General features: G+C 34.6%; 1 long non-coding RNA gene across 1 annotated transcript in view; it reads left to right on the top strand.

Moving 5' to 3' along the window:
- LOC136028347 (uncharacterized) overlaps positions 1 to 701 on the top strand; it is a 42,767-nt gene extending 42,066 nt beyond the window's left edge. The window contains exon 4 of the long non-coding RNA XR_010617812.1: positions 534 to 701. This is a non-coding gene — a long non-coding RNA (uncharacterized LOC136028347). The remainder of the gene's footprint in view (positions 1 to 533) is intronic.
- The last annotated feature ends 13,096 nt before the right edge of the window (positions 702 to 13,797 follow it).

Raw genomic sequence — 13,797 nt, 5'->3', positions numbered from 1 at the left:
TATTATTAAAAATTTACCTATTGTTGTTATTATTCAGGCCTTTTGGTTTTCATGCTGAAGAGAAGGAAATGATTGAGATTGTCCTTTTTTATGATCAAGATTAAATTTGGTGCTGTTTTTCCGAATTTTGCAATATTTCAAGCTCAAATTGACGACGTTTCTTGCGAAGTGACAACGATTTACCCAATTGGTTCCAAAAAAAGCAACGTGTGTTCTTGGTTTTAGACTGGGTTACATTGCTACAGGCCTATCTTCCAAACCTGTTTCTCCCAGCCTTTGGCTACTTTTGCACGATGATAACTACAGAGTGCCGTAAAAGAGGTAAAATACCGGCAAAACACGTAAAACAGTAAAATAGGTAAAATACCAATTTTGTGTGGTCTCTAAAGTTACGTATATACCTAGGCTGGCGTACTATTCAGCTATGCAGTTACCCTCAAATGTTATCGACTTCAATAAATAATTTGTATTCTTTTCTTTCTTCCTCATTCATTTTTTTTTTTTTTTTACTTGGTGGACTTTTAAATTTTTAGGTCACTTATCATCACGCGTCTCTGGACTGCACTTACGGGAAAATGCGTCACTAGTTGCTTCAAAGAATTCATCTGCCAGTGGTTTCTCTAATTCAACTGCTTTGGAATCTGAAGCAAAAAGCTTAAAAAGTCAGAAAACATGTTTGAAAAGTCACCTTCACAGTAAAAAGCATACAAAATCGGAAAGACATCAAAGAACAGATAAAGTGGAAAAGCCATTTAAATGTGATCTATGTGAAAAGGATTTTTCTAGAGCTCACGATCTGAAACGTCACCAACGAGTGCATACAGGTGAGAAACCTATCAAATGTGATGTATGTGACAAGACGTTTTCTCAAGCAGCATCTTTGAACACGCATCAAAGAGTGTATACGGATGAGAAACCGTTTAAATGTGATTTATGTGAAAAGGATTTTTCTAGAGCTCACGATCTGAAACGGCACCAACGAGTGCACACAGGTGAGAAACCTGTCAAATGTGATGTATGTGAGAAGACCTTTTTTCAAGCAGCATATTTGAAAGCGCATCAAAGAGTGGATACGGATGAGAAGCCATTCAAATGTAGTATATGCCACAAGACGTTTTCTCGAGCAGTATATATGAACAAGCACCAGAGAGTGCATACGAAAGACAAACCATTCAAATGTGATGTGTGTGAGAAATACTTTTCTCAACGGGAGTCTTTGAACTCCCGTTAGCATACAGGTGATAAACCTTCTAAATGAGATGTATTTGAAAAAGCCTTTTCTTTTGTGAATTTTTTGACAATGCACTAAAGAGTACCCACACGTGAAAAGTTGTGTAAATGTGATGCATGTGACAAAACTTTTCCTCTAGGACACAATTTAAAAATGCAATCAAGAGTGTATATGGGTGAGAAACCGCTTAAATGTGTTGTAGGTGACAAAACCTTTCCTCTAGGACACAATTTAAAAATGCAATCAAGACTGTATATGGGTGAGAAACCGCTTAAATGTGTTGTAGGTGATAAAACCTTTCCTCTAGGACACAATTTAAAAATGCAATCAAGAGTGTATATGGGTGAGAAACCGCTTAAATGTGTTGTAGGTGACAAAACTTTTTCTCTAGGGAATATTTTAAACACAAAAAAAAGACTGTGTAAAGGTGATTAATCTTCTAGATGTAATGTATGTAAGAAATATTTTTCTTGACTGGACTGTTAGAACGCGTACAAATGACTACATACAGATGATAAAACCTCTAAATGTGAAGTTTATAAGGAAGGTGTTTCTTATTTGAGCAATTTGATGTGGCATCAAAGAGTATGTGCAGGAGTTTAGGCTTATTACAATAATATAAGCTGGATCCTTCTTCATTCTGGGCCTTTACTCTTGCAAGTAATTAGAAATACTTATCATTAAATTAGGTTTTGCTTTTCTATGGTTTTCTTGTATGTTGGGTTTATTAAACAATTTCTTGTATGTTGGGTTTATTAAACAATTTCATGATCATTTCTTGAAAATTAAATAAAAAAAACAAGTTTTTGTTTTAACTGAAAGTAAGGAGCGTCATTAAAACTTGCACATAAACTAAAGCACTCAAAAGAATCTCACCATGATGAACCTTGAAATGTAGTCAATGGGCCTCTCTCTTGGCCATAAATGTCCTTTCGTATTTATGTTGAATAACTCACTGAAAAGTCATTCGCTATTTTCAAATGTTTATGATTTCTTTGTTTGTAAATGTTGCCTTCTAAAAGGTTCAATCCATGTTCTTTACTATATGAGAACTAAATTTATACTGCATTCCATTTCACATTATTTAATACATAAAAAAGACCACGGACATATAAAGTTTTAGAATTGAACAGCATGCCCAAATAATGTTATACAGAAAAATATGTAAGTAAAGCGTGTTCAAATTTAAAGATTTGAATTTCTAGAGTTCCATCGATAGCGAAACCATGTACAGAGGTCACCCAGGAGGGTCTCAAGGCGAGAGGAAAAATTCCCTACTTCCTGGTAACAAGAAGACGTATCAAAAGTGGAGAATGAGACTTAGTCCCATTTAAAATACATTAACAAAGCTTTGCTCTTTTCAACATTGACGTTACAATATTAAAAAATAAGTATTTAAATTCAGTCGCATTCAAAATACCTAAGGGGTGAAAAACGTTTGAATTATTTTTATTTATAAGTCAAAAAGTTTTGTAAAAAAAACTAAGATACTTACGAGACTCGATTTCATTTTCTCTAATATCAAAGAATTTCAACAAGATAAAATAGCTTGTCGTATTTCAAACAGTCGGCTGTACAAAAAAGTGGTTCAATCTCGCTCTTTAGGGCTATAATGAAAGAATGGTTGAAATGGCTAGGGCACGCTCTGCGGATGACCGATTACCGAAGATAGTTCTTTTCGGTCAATCGTCTAGGGCTAAATAGAAAGCAGGTCGTCTATGGCTGAGGTGGGAGGATGTCGTAAAGAAAGATTTAAGTGAAATAGGAACTTCCTGGGAGGGTGTAAAGAGGAAAACTTTCAATAGATTAGGATAAAGAAGGAGTTTGCGTACCTGTGTTGGCATCAGGCGGCTTGGTAATGCGGTGAGTTGTTAATAGCAATAAAATAGTATAGTTTATAGATTACAAAAACAATTTGTTAAGAAGTAGGGCCCCGAAGCCCGATAATAAAGACAAAGTGAGAATTGGACCTCTAAATGTTGATCTGTGTGACTTAAACCCATATAAACCAAAAAGTGCCTGCAAACCTCAAGTTACTTTCTTATCACTGCTAGCACCTTCCTTTTTTAATGGAATCATGGTTATAGTTATGTTATTCAATTGCATCGCTCTCAATTGTTATTATTAGCTTAAGTTTAGCACTGTTGATGTGTCTTGATCGTTGTTAAAGCCATTTAGTCGTACAAGGGTTCTTCTTCTTCTTGCTTAGATTGGGGTGGAGAGGCTTTCCCATAATCTTATCAACAGAATCAAATTCCAGGACCAGAGCCAGAGTACTCTTCCAGAACGTCGAGTTCCAGAGCGAACACAATACAAAAAATCGAATAATGACCGGTAAAGATAAGCCTCAGTGGTCGTACAATATGAGACTTCAACAGGAACTTTCAACATCAAAAAGTCCCTGCTCATGAAAAAAGCTTTTCAGAGATCAAACACAATGGACTAGCACAGCCAAGTAAAGCCAAATTGCTGGACTGAAAGTGAGAAAACTGGCAAAAGCACACTGTTTACTTGCACCAGGTGGGATGCTTGATCAGCCTCTTCCGAACTCAACTGCCCTTCGTCGCTTGTCAAATAGTGTTTGTGCACTTCTTCGTATTTTTGCTACTTAGTCATTGCGACTACTAAAGGGGTAACTTATAAGAGAACTGGTATTAGTATCAACAAAAACCCCAATCATCTAGCATTTGGCAAGACTTGGCATTTTGTTCACTGTAATAACAAGAATAATTAACCTAATTTGTGCGGTTGGTGAAATTAGTTTAATGAAAAGTGTCCGAACCCAGTTCTCGACCAAAAATCATTACAAAGCCTGAAAAAAATGTCAAGTGTCCCCGAACATTAGATGGCCTTGATAATCTTTTTTGCCGATATTACCGACTGTTTCCACTACTGTAAGTTACCAATCCTCTTTGATGAATACTTTGACCATACTTCAAGGTTCCTAAGAAAAGGCCTTTTAATTTATTCACCAGAAAATTAGCAATAAAAACCTTATTATGACTAAAGAAGTCTTGTTTTTTGATCTGGCGGCACAACGCAACATGGCAAAGGAAATGATTCCTTTTTATGGCACTTGGTATTAACCAAAAATGAAGTATTTTTAACTTACGAACGGTTGATCAGATCTTTTTGAAATTTCATGTTTGGAAGGATATCGTGTCACAGAGTTCTTATTTTAAATCCTGACTGAATCTGGTGAAATTGGGGGGGGGGGAGCTGGGGGGGGGAAACCTAAAATCTTGGCAAACACTTAAAGTGGAGGGATCGGAATGAAACTTGGTGGGAAAAATAAGCACAAGTCCTAGATAAATGATTGACATAACTGGAACGGATCCACTCTCTTTGGGGTAGTTGGTAGGGGGGGGGGTTAATTCTGAACAATTAGAAAAAATGAGGTATTTTTGACTTGACTTACGAACGGGTGATCGGATCTCAATGAAATTTAATATTAAGAAGGATATCGTGTCTCAAAGCTCTAATTTTAAATACCGACCTAATCTGGGGAGTTTGAAGGGGGGGAACATAAAATCATGGAAAACGCTTAGAGTGGAAGAATTGGAATGAAACTTGGTGGCAAAAATAAGCAGAAGTCTTAGATACGAGATTGACATAATTTTAACGGATCCGCTCTATTTTTTTAATTCTGAAAAATTTGAAAAAATGACGTATTTTTAACTTACGAAGGAGTGATCAGATCTTCATGAAACTTCATATTTAGTTACGACCTCGTAACTCAGATATCTTATTTTAAATCTCAATCGGATCCAGTGTCATTGGGGGGGGGGGCAGTTGGGCGGAGTTGGGGCCGGAAATGTTAGAAAATACTTAAAGCGGAGAGATCAGGATGAAACTGGATGGGAAGAATAAAAACAAGTTTAAGATACGTGACTGACATAACCGGACCAGATCCGCTCTCTTTGGTGGAGTTGGGGGGGGGGGGGGGTAATCCGGAAAAATGAGGTATTCTTAACTTATGAACGGCTGACCAGATCTTAATGAAATTTAATATCTAGAAGGATCTTGTACTTTAAAGCTCGTGTTTTAATTTCTACGAGATCCTTTGACATTGGGGGGAGTTGGAGGGGGAAACCGGAATTCTTGGAAAACGTGAAAATTAGGGTATTTTTTATCTTACGAATAGGTGATCGGATCTTAATGAAACTTGATATATAGAAGGATATTATGTTCCAGATGCTCGATTTTTGACTCGAAGTGGATCCGGGGACATAAGGGGTTGGAGGAGGGAAACAGAAGTCTTGGAAAACGCTTAGAGTGGAGAGATCGGGATGAAACTTGATGAGAAGAATAAGCACAAGTTTTAGATACGTGATTGACATAATTGGAATGGATCCGTTCTCTTTGAGGAGCTGGGGGGTGTTAATTTGGAAAATCTAGAAAAATTGAGGTATTTTTAACTTAAGAATGGGTGACAGGATCTTAATGAAATTTGATATTTAGAAGGAATTCATGTCTCAGAGCTCTTATTTCAAATCCCGACCAGATCTGTTGGCATTGGGGGGGAGTTGGAGGGGGAAATCGGAAATCTTGGAAAACGCTTACAGTGGAGGAATCGGGATAAAACTTGGTGGATAGAATAACCAAATATTGTAGATACGTGATTGACGTAACCGTACTGGATTCTCTCTCTTAGGGGAGGGGGGGGAGGGTTCAGTGCTTTGGCGAGTTTGGTGCTTTTGGACGTGCTAGGACGATGAAAATTGGTAGGCGTGTCAGGGAGCTGCACATATTGACTTGATAAAGTCGTTTTCCCACATTCGACTATTTGGAGGGCTAAAGGGAGAGGAAATATTAGAAAAAATGAGGTATTTATAACTTACGTGTGGGTGATTGGATCTTATGAATTTCGATATTTAGAAGGACATCGTGACTCAGAGCTCTTAGTTTAAATCCCGACCGGCATTAAGCCTCTGATTTCCCTTTTAAATCAATCTATTAATTCGTAGAATTTTGTTAGAGCTCCTACCATATGAGCTCTTGGCTCTTAGCTCTTCTTGCCTCGTCACAAGTGCCATATGAGCTCTTAGCTCTTGTTCGTGAGCTCCTTTCATATATCATCTATTGTTCAAATAATAAAATCAAATAATATTCGTTTTTTTAATTACACATATTTACAGGCAGATAATTATACTTATCTGATAGTCAGACGGCAATAATCCCTTTTAATTTTTTATTCAGGCTCAATTATTTTCCGCTTTGAAGATTTATTTTCATTCTTCAGCGTTTTGTTGTTTCTTTAGATCTAATGTGAAACTTTCTTGTCCCTATAGACATCTTTTTCCTTCCCCCAGTCTAGGGTTCCGATGAGTATGTGACCTGATGCCTGGATTTCATCACTTACTGCTCAAAAAGTTTGATACGTCAGTCAACAAGCAGTCTGTTAGATCGAACACCTCTACCAAATGCTGCATGCTTCAAAGCGTGATTTACCAAACAGTAGGGAATACATATTCATAATTTTACCTATCATTAGTTTAAAGATATGATTAAAAAGTTCACAGAAAAAAAAATATTACAAACTAGATGGTATCTCATTGACAGTATAAGAGCATATATTTCTGATTACAATTGAGAAACAGGATAAAGCCGTACGGTTTGTAGCTCTGGATGAGGGGGAGGACGTACTGAAATGGTTCAACCCAGGTTCTGCTCGCAAGTATTTAAAGAGGAAAAGTATTGATGAAGACGTTTCAAGCTTTCAAATAAAAGCTAATTTGATATCTACCGAAACAACAGTAATTGTCGTTAAATTTAGAATATTATGCTCGGGTTAGTACAGTCACACTTATGGATAAAATCAGAATCACGCTCGATTACAGTAACAATCACATATCCTTTTTGTATTATGTCGAGAAGAACATTGTTTAACATTTAAGCCACAAGATTTACGAATGACCATTCAGTGTAAAGATTTAAGCCAAAAAAAAAAGAAGCTTGGAACGATTGTTTTCTTTTTGAACTGGTATTTGATTAGGTATAAGCCTAGAGAAAAAACCTGGAAAGAAAGAAACATCTTAAGACAACAATTCTTACTTTAAAATATGCAAAATAATAATAGTTGACATGTTTTGCTTGCAGCTAACCTCTATCTTCACTTTTATCAGTGTTTTCCGATTTTTCCAAAAAAATTATCAAATTTTCGGAATAGCCTTTGTTGAATTTTGAAGTCTGCTAAACGGAGCACTGTTAAATTAACAGCTAACCTCTATCTTCATTTATTTTGGTGCCTAATAAGCTTGTAGTTGCTTCACAATCGCTCCTGATTGCAACCACGACGTTTTAAGCGATTGCTTTACAATTGGTTATAACTAGAAGGCACCTTTGATTTTCCCAATGAGTTAGATAATACACCTCAAACGGGTACTAATCTAATTGTACCTATTTATAATGGGGTTGGTTCAAATCTGCCAAATATCGCCACGATTGATCATTTATATTAATGTCGATAATTTGGCTCGTCAGAAAAAGGGAACTGGAGTAAGAGATAAATTGTTCATGCATTCATTCTTGGCATTTTGTCTGAAGGTTGGAGTTTACATTGTCTAAAAACTGTTGACATTTGTAGCGAATATTTGAAAAGTGTTGAATTTTGAAGTCTGCTAAAAGCAGTACTGTCTGCTTAAGATTCTGGCCATTTTTGTGAAACAAAGCGCTATCTATTTTTTTCTTAGAACTGCCCTTAGTCAATAAATTTTTTTCGTAACGCCACTGCAACTACTTTAGTGTCCTCTACCAAAATTTTATTTAAAAGGTTATTCCGTTTCAGAGATGACTCAAAACTGAAGAAAAGCCATTGAAAAAAAAAGTTAAATACATTAGGAAAACACTGAAACAAGTGTAGATAAAGATAAGTTGCATGCACGATGAGTTAACTATGATTATTTTGCATATTATGAAGTAAGAATTGGATTCTTAACATGTTTTCTTCTTTACAGGTAGTTTTCTAGGCTTATACATTTAATTATTTTTTTTCAACTCGTGGATCTTTCTGCTTGGTTCTTATTTTTGGCTCAAAAAACTTCTTGATTGCACAGTAATAGTGACATCAGTTTCAGTTATTGGGCACCAGGAAGTTTAGACGATTGAAAAGACGCTGTAGAGGCAGCTAGGTCCTGAACAATTGAAAAAGAGCAAACTGATTGTAGTGAATTTCTAGGATGTGATAACATATTGACAATATTACTAACCTGGGCAGAAATGTCACATTTGATATCAGTTCTCAGCGGGAAAAGAGTTTTGGTTAAGTAACTTGAGGTGGCAAAGTCCATCTTAAGACCTGCCTTGTAAGATTTCATTTGATGTTAGTTTTCAGCTGGGAAAGTGTTTGGGTCAACTGACTAGCGGTGGCAAACTCTATCTTGAGATCTTTTGTGCAAGAATTCAAAGAATTAATCATGACAGAAGCTAGTTTTGTTATCATAGTTTCTTCACTACAGTGGAAAGGGGAGGTTGACTTTGCAGGCTGGAAATGACCTTGAACAATGAAGCGATTGCATAATCTTGGTTAATAATTTAGAAACTTACCACAAATCCACTTATGATAGATGTCACACTCAATAGCAGAGGAAACCTCATCGAATTCTGAAAAACAGGCAACACGCCTATTATGGCCTTTAACTGGGAATATTTGTTTATGCTTTGTCTTGCTGATTATTATAATTCAATTCAACTAAATCAGTAAATGGAATTAAACAAGTCAATGATATGTGCTAGGCTATTACCTAAAAAAAAAAATTTCTAAAACCTACAAACTCCAACAAACAATACTACTCTGTAGCAACTTCTCAAACTATCAGTAAATTAGAAAATTGGAATTAAGCCAAGTAATTCTTAAAAGTTAAGGCAGGTGCTTGGCTCACTAAAAAAAATGATTTATTAATCAAAATTTTCAACTATAAGTAAGAAACAGGATTTGAAAAACCTAATATTTAATACATAGAGGTGGTATTTTAATTGGGTAGGAAGGATAAAGATAGCCTGCTTTTGTAAAATTCTACTCCAGAACACTTAATTTAAAGCCTTTCGGTTTGAAAAGAGTTTCAGTATGTAGAAAAACATCTACAAATATAAACATTTGATTAAAAGTTTGATCAGAAAAAGGTGCAAAACTCTGATTTTCTTGAAAATATATATATTTTTTCCAACAAAATATTTTTTTTGCAACAAAAATCAGCACGCAAAAAGTTTGATGAACAAAATCTGTTTTCCGAGGAGAAAAATCAATGTACAAATTTCACGAAGTGAAAAATCAACAGTTTCGAGAACAAAAAATAATCAGCTTCCAGCAAGTTCCATGAACAAAAATTAGCGCACAAGTTCCATGTACAAAAATCAGCACGCAAGAAATGTCATGAAGAATTTCAGTAAACGAGGATAAATAGCAATTGTACAAGTTTTGCGAAGAGAAAAATCAAGATACAACAAATTTCGTGAACAAAAATCAGCATGCAACAAGTTACATAAATAAAAATCAGCAAACATTAAGTTCCATGACCAAAACTAATTTCAATCAATTAGTTCAGAAAAATGAATGTACAAGATTCATGAAGAGAAGAATTAACATGTTACAAGACTCGTGAAGAGAAAATCAACATGCAAAAGTTTTTCGAACAAAACATCAGCACGCAACAGAATCCCTGAACAAAATCAATTTCGTGACGAATAAACAGACAATGTACAACTTTTACAAGGAAAAAAATCATCATGTAACATTTTCAAGGAAAAAAAAATTTCAAGCAATAAGTTCCAGCAACAAAATCAGTACGTAAAAGTTCCATAAAAAAATTCAGTTTCACCTGGAGAAACATCAATGTCAAGTTTCACAAAGAGAAAAATCAACATGCAGCACGTTTCACGAACAAAAATTACTAAAGAACAAGTTCCATAAACAAAACCAGTTACACAGTGAGAAAAATCCATGTACAAGTTTCACAAAAAGAAAAATCAACATGCAGCAAGTTTCAAGAACAACAATAAGAATGTAATAAGTTCCATGAACAAAACCAGTTTCAGGATATTATCGTAAAATTTTCACAAAGAGAAAAATCAACAAATTACAGGTTTCATGAACTAAAATCGGAACGAAACAAGTTCCATGAATAAAAATCAGCATGTTCCATGAAGAATATCATTTTCACAAGGAGAAAAATCGAGTGTACAAGTTTTACGAAGAGATACAACATCTCAATTTTATCTCAAGATAAAACAAATTTTATAAACAAAATCAGGACGAAACAACTTTTATGAACAAAAATTAGCATGTATTAAGTTCCACGAACAAAGCCAGTTTTTTAGATAATTAAAATCAATATAGAAGTTTCACGAAGAAAAGAATCACTATATAACAAGTTTCATGAACAAAAATGAGCACGCAACAAGTTCCACAAACAAAAACAAGCTCACAACAAGTTTCATGGAAAAAGCAGTTTCACGAGGATAAAAATCAATCTAAAAGTCTCTCGAAGATAAAACTAACATGCAACAAGTTTTACAAACAAAATCAGTAGGCAACAAGTTCCATGAACAAAATTAGTTTCGTATAGACCAAAATCAATGTAAAAGTTTCAAGAAAATAAAAATCAGCTTGAAGCAAGTTTCACCAACAACAATCAGCACATGACAAGTTCCATGAACAAGTCCAGTTTCACGATGAGAAAAATAATTGTACCAGTTTCACGAAGAGAAGAATCAACATGTAACAAAGTTTCGCGAACAAAATTTAGGACACTACAAGTTCCACAAACAAAAACAAGCACGCAACAAGTTCAATGAAAAAAAAATAGTTTCACGAGGAGAAAAATAAATCTAAAAGTTTTATGAAGAGAAAATCAACATGCAACAAGTTTCACGAATAAAAAAAAATAACAAGCAACAAGTTCCATGAAGGAAAATTAGCACGCAGCAAGCTCCCTGGACAAATCAGTTTCACAAACAGAAAAATCAATGTACAGAATTCACAAGGAGAAAACTTAACATACAACAAGTTTCACATGAAAAATGAAAAAAATCAGTTTCACGACGAGAAAGATCAATGTACAAGTTTCACCAAAAAGAAAAATTTTCACGCAACAAGTTTTTCGAATGAAAATTAATACGCAACAATTTCCATGAACAAAATAAGTTTCAAGAGGAAAAAAGTCAATTGACAATTTTCAACAAGAGAAGAAATCAACTTGCAACATGTTTCAGAAACAAAAATCAGCATGAAACAAATTCCACGTACAAAAATCAGCACGCAACAAGTTTATTGACTAAAATCAGTTTCATAAAGAAAAAATAAATGTACAAGTGTCACGAGGAGAAGAATCAACACGCAACAAGTTTCACGAAAAACAGCAGGCAATAAGCTCCATGAACAAAAATCAGCACGCAACAAGTTCCATGAACAGAATTCTTTTTCACGAGAACAAAATTCAATATACAAGTTTAACGAAGAGAAAAACCAACATGCAATAAGTTTTACGAACAAAAATTAGCACGCATCAAGTTCCATGAAAAAATATTAGTACACAACAAGTTCCATGAAAAAAATCAATTCCAAGAGGAGAAAAAAAAATGTGCAAATGTCACCAAGAGATTAATGAGCGTTCAACAATTTCCACAAACAAAAATCAGCATGCAATAAGTTCAATGAAAAAAAATCTATACAAAAAGTTCTTTGAACAAAATCAATTTCACGATGAGAAAAATCAATATACAAGTTTCACTAAGAGAAAAATCAACATGTAACAAGTATCTCGAACAAACATCAGCACGCAACAAGTTCATTGAACAAAATCAGTTTCAGGTAGACAAATTCAAGTACAAGTTTCGTGAAAAGAAAAACCAACAGACAGGAAGTTTCATTAACAACAATCAGCAAGTAACAAGTTCCAAGAACAAAAACATTTTCACGATGAGCAAAATAATTATACAAGTTTCACGAAGAAAAAATCAGCATGTAACAAGTTTCATGAGGAAAAATTGGCACGCAACAAGCTCCACGAAGAAATATCAGCACTCAACGAGTTCTATGAAAAATTTATGTTTCACAAGGACAAAAAACCAAGTGTACAAGTTTTACGAAGAGAAAAATCAAGATGCAACAAATTTCATAAGCAAAATCAGCTTGCAACAAGTTTCATGAAGAAAAATTAGCACGCATTAAGTTCCATGAACAAAACCAGTTTTAAAATTATTAAAAAAATCTATGTACAAGTTTCACAACTATATCAATAACCATTTAACAAGTTTCATGAACAAAAATTAGCACACAACAAGTTCCACTTATGAAAATTAGCACGCAACAAGTTCCATCTCAAAGAGAAAAACTTCCAAGTAATAAGTTTCATGAACAAAAATCAGCATAAATCAGTTTCATGAGGAGAAAAATCAACGTACAAGTTTCGCGAAAAGAATAATTAAGAGGCATCAAGCTCACCAAACAAAAAATGGGCACGCAACATGTTCCATGACCCAAAATCAGCACGTGGCAAGTTCCTTGAAAAAATCCACTCCACGATGGAAAAAAGTACAAGTTTCACTAAGAGATGAATCAACGTGCAACATGTTCCAAAAAATCAGTATGCAACAAGTTGAAAAAAATTCACGAAGAACGTTCTTTTGAACAAAATCAGTTTCACGAGGAGAAAAATTAATGGACAAGTGTCACAAAGAGCAAAATCAACATGTAACAAGCATCACGAACAAAAATCAGCACACAACAAGTTCCTTGAACAAAATCAGTGGCATGAGGAGAAAAAAATTTCAATGTACAAATTTCACGAAAAGAAAAAAAGACATGCAACAGGTTTTACGAACAAAAATCAGTACGCAATAAGTTCAATGAACAAAATCGTTTCAGGTAGATAAAATCAATTTACAAGTTTCATGAAAAGAAAGATCAACAGGCTGGAATTTTCCCGAATTACCATCACCTCGTAACCGGTTCCTAGAAAAAAAACATTTTCACGACGAGAAAATAATTGTACAAGATCCACGAAGAGAAAAATAAGCATGAAAGAAGTTTAATGAACAAAACTGAACGCAACAAGTTCCACGAACAAATATCAGCACACAACAAGTTTCACAAAGAACATTAGTATAACAAGGAGAAATTTCAAGTGTACAAGTTTTGCGAAGAGAAAAATCAAGATGCAACAAATTTCATAAGCTTAAATCCGCATGCAAACAATTAAAAAACAAATTTCATGGACAAAAATTAGCACGCATTAAGTTCTGTGAACAAAACCAGTTTTAAAATGAGTAATATCAATGCACAAGTTTCAGGAAGAGAAGAATCACCATTTAACAAGCTCTACAAACAAAAAATCAGCATGCATCAGGTTCTATGAACGTATTTCAGCAACCAGAACGTTCCTTGAAAAAAAAATCAGTTTCACGATGAGAGAAACAAATGTACAAGTTTCGCGAAGAGAATAAATAAATATGCAACAAGTTTCGTTAACAGAAATTTGTATGTAACAAATTGCACGAACAAAAATCAGCACACAATTAGTTCCACGACCAAAATCAGTTTCACAAGGAGAAAAATTAATGTACGAGTT

Source organism: Artemia franciscana, chromosome 6, assembly GCF_032884065.1.
Source record: "Artemia franciscana chromosome 6, ASM3288406v1, whole genome shotgun sequence".
In the NCBI taxonomy this organism is placed as follows: Eukaryota; Metazoa; Arthropoda; class Branchiopoda; order Anostraca; family Artemiidae; genus Artemia; species Artemia franciscana.
The sequence above is the reverse complement of the archived record's forward strand: the minus strand, read 5'-3'. Positions and strand labels throughout refer to the sequence as shown.